The sequence below is a fragment of the Melospiza georgiana genome, chromosome Z, assembly GCF_028018845.1.
Source record: "Melospiza georgiana isolate bMelGeo1 chromosome Z, bMelGeo1.pri, whole genome shotgun sequence".
Lineage (NCBI taxonomy): Eukaryota > Metazoa > Chordata > Aves > Passeriformes > Passerellidae > Melospiza > Melospiza georgiana.
Window position 1 is genome coordinate 40,029,861 of NC_080465.1, and position 6,000 is coordinate 40,035,860.

The window sequence follows — 6,000 nt, forward strand, 5'->3', positions numbered from 1 at the left end:
CCTGTGATTTTCTGACACGTCCCTGTACTACCGCTGAGGCTTCCCACCCTCTCATGCTGTGTTGGCACAGCCGGTGGGACACTCTGCACACATCAAATAGCCAGGGGTGAGGGGAGGGAGGCACATCTGTTTCCAGCCAGATCAGTGCTCCAATCGGTTTTGTCCCACAGCCACATTAATATTAGTACCAACAGAAAGAAGGTGGCAGCAAAAGTGTGAGAGAAGAGCTCACTGCTTTCAGCTGGGCACGGGTTTTCTGCCTGCCTGCAGCCCCTGTAAAGCCCCTGTGGCACAGGCAGAGTCAACAGGAAAGAGCCAGGAGGTGTGGAGACTGGAACGGGCGCTGAATAAAACAGAAACATTTCTGGCACTACCCGACAATTCGTGGTGCAAAATCATCTGAGTCAATCTGGGCAGCATCCTCCCCCTTAATAATGACACTGCAGAATTGGGAAGGGATCAGAAATACTTTTAAATTGTGAAAGAGGCTTGAAAAAACAGTTCAATCTTTAACAGACCAAACTACATTATTTGGAAGGGGCTCGTGGATTATATAAAATAATAGATAGTGCATAAAAGCTAAGTCAGTGTTTGTCCTTATGTCAAGAAGTGTTGATCAAGCCATACAATTAGGAGGCCGAAATGTGTGCACACATGCTACAGAACTCATTGTCAGCAGCCATAAAGTGAGACCAAGAGAATGACTGATCACTTGTGCGGGTAACAGTCCTGTATGGAAGCTAAACTTGGGAATACTACCTGAAACAGCAAAAAAGTAAGAAAAAAACTCCAGGGACTAAGAGTTTAAAAGTCAATGTTAACTATTTACAGACTCATACAAGACATACAGGATTGATTAGGCCTCACCAGTCTTAGATGTATGGATACCACACAGTGGATAAAAACCTCTGGTACAGAACCTCTCAACCCAAAGCAGCCTTACTAAGGCCAGTGCCTTGTCCAATAACCAATATTTTGACTGTCTGCATCTTCTTGGAACCCTCAGCAGCAGTGTAACCCACTCCTGCCAGGGCATTACTGTTTCATGTAAATGCACTGGACTCTTTGGGCCCAGAAGATGGCAGGCCAGTAAGAAAAAGCAAGGCCCTTGGCATGAGGAAAGGGTACCTTTAGATAACAAAGAACACAACAGTAAATCATTCTAGATTTCCACAAACAGCAGCTTAGGGCATCTACAGGCAGGAACTTCAGAGCACTAGCACCTAACACATCACCAGGCCAGCGCAGACCACCAGTCCATCCCCTAAGTGGGGTGGCACAAACATTTGTCCCAGAAATCCACTGAGGTGCCCCCACTGCCGTCCTGGACACCAGCCACCCCCAAATACCACAAAAAACTGCTGCAGCTCATGGTAGCTCACACAGCTGCAAAGAAGATGCAAAAACAGGCATATTATGCATGTAGGAGAGTTCTCTCACTGACACTTCTTAGTCTTGATCTCTGTGTGTGACACAGCAACAGTCCAGTGCTCCACGACGGCACAGACATCTCTGTCTGCGTGAGGGGTGGGACACAGGCACTATCCCTGAGCCCCAAAGCCGGCTGGGACACCCCCAATGCCCAACATCCTCCCACCATCCCCTTCACCAGAACATTTGTTTTAGGGAAAGGCAGTCACAACCTCCAACCCAGCAGGGCAGGTATCTGGGTCTGCCTTTGGCTCCTGCGTGCAATAGGAAGCCCATACACCAGAAGAGTATGTGAACAGTAGCTTGGCTTTTGAAAAGGCCAGACTCGGTTTGACAATGCTTATCCACAATTAAGTTCCAACTGATCTTGTCCGACTCCTCTGTCTTCAATCTACTCACATCTCTAAAGAATTAAAGGGACATTGAAAACACGCATTCATGACTCATGTTTAATTGCCAGCTATCCTTCCTCAGTACAGCTCTAATTAGAAATCAGAAACACATTTTTGAGCTCAGAAAAACACAAAAAATTGGCAGTAAGTGACAAGGGAAACCTGTGGGAGTGCTTTTAGTGCAACAGGACGTCGCCTCCTAAGTTATGCTTTAGCCAGACTAGTCATTGGGTTAATACAGGGTTAAGAGCCCAGAGTCTGCAGCAGCCCAAAACAGAGATCAGATGCTCTTACCACCCCTCCTGAATGACAGATTTTTTTTCATTACTATCAAAGCTCAGAAAGCACTTCCCATGTTCACTACAGCACATTGCAAGCTATTTCCTTTCTTCATCATGGACAACTACACCATTAATGGTGAAAAAGTGACTATCACCGCATACATCTTTCTGCTTTCTGGAGTTTGCCAAGGAACCTTTTGTGAAGTACAAATATAAACATGGCCTGAATCACTATTCAGATTTAACCACAAGTCTCAACACTACTGTCATGACTGCAGATACAGTTTCCCAAAGTAAAATATGTGGGCAGAATTCAGAATTAGAGAACACATATACTTACAAGTATAATTCACAATACAACACTGCCAGGAAAATATATAAACTAAAAAAAAAAAAAAATCAACTATGCCACTTGTTAATTCCTGACATGTATTTATTTCTCTTCAGGTGCCAGTCTTTTGATAGCTGGGAACAGTCATATAATTTACATGTTATTTCCCCTCAACATATAGCCTCTATAACGGGAGCAAGAGACAACTGTGGAGTGTCAGAATTGACAAGCCTAAGTAGTTTCCCTTGAGATGCCTAAATGCCTTTTTACAGCACTGCCAATTATTCAACCATGCAAGCAGATACTATTAAGATACTTAAAATGAATCATTTCCCACTAGACTCAAACACATTATAAACCTCACCATAAATCTCAATCTCTAGTCAAGATGAACTTATTTAATAATATTCATAAATATTGTTATTTCATAAAGGCTTGTGAAATGTACAAAAGGTTTATAAAAATACGATATTTTTAGATATTTTTATATTGTTTAAACAAAAGACTTCTCAAATAAATTCCGTAAAAAGTTACAGCTAGCATTTCAAGTCATCTGTAAACTACACTTACTGCATCTTTAAGAAGTTAGGTGGAATCATAAGTTTTTGGAAGTAGTTAGTCGCTACTTCTTGTTGCAATTCCACATGAACTCCTCATCATCACAACATGAAAACCTAGTCATCAGCTTAACACGTCATCTTGACACAACCCACAAAAATTTTAGACAAAATTCATACTTGTACCCATACACACAAGCTTTCAAGCCACTTTCCAAGTACTTTGTTTCTTCCCTTTCTAAAGCGCAGACGAGTATTTTCGGATGGATAAACAGTATAAGCAGTGATGCCTGAAACACCTCCTTTGGCCCATTAGACAATTCCATTAGCTAAATGACTAGGGAAAAAGCCCTTCATCTCCATGACCTACCACTTCAACAGGTGCTGACACCACAAGAAAATCTGCAACTCTCCTCAGTTAAGAACTAATGTTTTAGCAACTAAAAGCACGATCAGATGCCCATTCCCAACAGCTCTTCACAGTAGCTCTGCATCATTTGCAAAACTGACTCCTCATTTGGACGTTTTCATTTCACTTTCACCATCTATTATTTAGACATGCAGTGCACTGCAGAAATTGAGACGACAAGCTGTACCAGAAGCTTACAAACCTGAGAAAACTGCTAGAGTGAGAAAAGGCAAACAGATACCGAGGGGGAGCTACTGGATCAACTCATCTCAAAGTGAAGTCATTTGTGCCACAAGAAATATCTCCACAGCAGGTTCTCCCAAGGAGGTGGGATTTATAAAGACACCTAAGACCAGTTCACATTCAGTTTTCAATCAAGGCTTTCTCCAGTGCAATTTTGAAGTAAAGCCCTATCTTAAAAGAAAGCAGGTGTGCACAAATTTTAAAATTAAGACACTAGGGACTCCTGTATGGGCTGGAGTGCTACAGAAGTTGTCACCAAAATACAGTTTACAATATGAATTTCCTTCTAGTTAGATTGCTAGCAATACCAAGGAACAAACCACACTGTGATGTCGGACAAATGAAACAGAGTCAAATGTAACACCAAATTCCATTAAACACATGGACAGCAAAGCTACAGATTCTGAGGCACACAAGAGCCTGTATCCACCCATCCTTGCCCAGACTCTGCCACAACCTGGAGTTGTGCCACTGCCCCGGCACTGCTGTGACCCACACTCAGCACTCTGTGGAATGCAACAAGTTTCCCACCCCGCTGCCCCACACCAGAGCTGCAGCCTCTCTCTCTCACTCACTCCCAACAGAGGAAGGACACAGGCTGTCTTGTCATATGACAATATTTCATCTCCACTTGAGGAGAAAGTTTCGGGGTGGAATCCTATTTCATCTAATCACTAATATATGGCAGATGTTCCCAGCCAGAAGAGAAACAAGACTTCAAAGGTACTGCTTGCAGCACGGATTGGACTCAGCCCTACTCCCGTCAGGCAGTACCACTTTGCCCTGCCGGCACCCACTCCCTTTGGAAAACAGACTCTGGACTTGAAGACCCAAGCAGCACTTTTAAGGACTTGACACACCACCTGAACAAAAACGTCAGGGCTTTCTCTGCACATCATGAACACTTTTAAAATTAGTTTGGCCTTTCCAAAATTCACACATTAACCCAATCAGCCTCCTCTCACTTTTCTGATATTGTACTTCTTTCTCAACAGACACCCACACAACGTTTAATACAACCTAGTCACTCTGACAGAAGGGGTGAAATAAAAGGGTAAGATACAGCCGATATGTTTAATCAGCAAATTGTCATGGTATCTTTTATGGCTTGCCGAGATACAAGGTAGTCAACTATGCTGCTGATATGCCAGACGGGCTCAGCTGCTACTTGAATGTTTGAGAGCTCTTATTTAACAAAAAACACGCTATACCTGACCTTAACATCGGTACAAGAAAAGTTTAACTCAGCTTGGTCTTATGTGTAACTCGGGGACAAAGCAGTCACAAGAAAGCCACTGTCATTACTGAGGCTTGTAATTACGTCTGAAGCAGTTTTTACACGTAAATGCGTATCAAGCTATTGGGTCCCACAGCGTTGTTTCAGAAAAAGTAGGACTGTTTTCAAACACTTCAGGATGTCTTTATAAGAGTTTGTGAGTTGGGTTTTTTTTCGTTTTTCGTGGAGAGCTGCCAAAGTTAAGGCACTTTTATCTACTGAGCATCTAAGCCCAAGACCTTCCCCTTTTCCCATCCCCCTACCCCCAAAAATATCTCAACTCTTTTCAAGTGCCGGCTCACAAGTTAGTGACGGTCCATTTAAACAAAGCACCGGTGAACACCGCTCTCACATGTGACCCATTGCGCCCCCTCCTCTCCCCTGCCCAGGTACTTCGCCCCGCACCTGGCAGCGCCTCCCTCGGCGCCGGGGCAGCCGGGCAGGGTCGCGGCTCCGAGAGCGGGCGGGATGCGGCGATGCACGGAATACGCGCGCCCGCGCCTCGTTTGGCATAATCCAGCATTATTAATCAAAACGGGCAGGGAGATCAACAACTCTTCGCGACACACTCACAGACCGGTCCGCCGGGACCGCCGTCCTCCTACCGGGGGGGCAGCGCCGTGGCTGACCGTCCGCTCCCCGCTCCCGACAGACCCAGGCGCTGCCCCGGGGCCGGGGAGAGCCGCGCTGCTCCTCTCGACGAGAGCGGCAGCAGCAGCAGCTCCGCCGCCGCTATGCTTGCCCCTCGCCCGAGCGCCCGCGTCCAGCCCATCCCAATCGCATCCCCCGCCGCTCACCTCCGGCTCCGCGTCCCGGCGAGGAGGTTGGGGTGCGCTCCGGTGATCCCGCAAAACTTCAGCTCCTGCCTCCGTCCCCGCCTCCCTCCCAGTCCGTGGAGCGCTCCGGCCCCGCTTTGTACCCGGCGGCGGCCGCACTGCGGCTGCGCGCTGCCCAAAACCAGAGCGGCGCCTCCGGCCACCCTCGGGCTCTGGGCCGAGGCTGCTGCCCCCTGCACCCCCACACGGCCCCTCTGCACCCCCTCATGGCCCTCCTGCCCCCCTGCACCCCCACACGGCCCTC

The 6,000-nt window shown here is 46.6% G+C and overlaps 1 protein-coding gene across 2 annotated transcripts in view; it reads right to left on the reverse strand.

The window, feature by feature from the left end:
* KANK1 (KN motif and ankyrin repeat domains 1) overlaps positions 1 to 5,795 on the reverse strand; it is a 129,771-nt gene extending 123,976 nt beyond the window's left edge. The window contains exon 1 of one of the 2 annotated variants that reach the window (XM_058044339.1): positions 5,718 to 5,795. The gene's annotated coding sequence lies outside the window, so the exon portion shown is untranslated. The remainder of the gene's footprint in view (positions 1 to 5,717) is intronic. The other variant, XM_058044338.1, reaches the window with a different exon arrangement.
* Between the last annotated feature and the right edge of the window lie 205 nt (positions 5,796 to 6,000).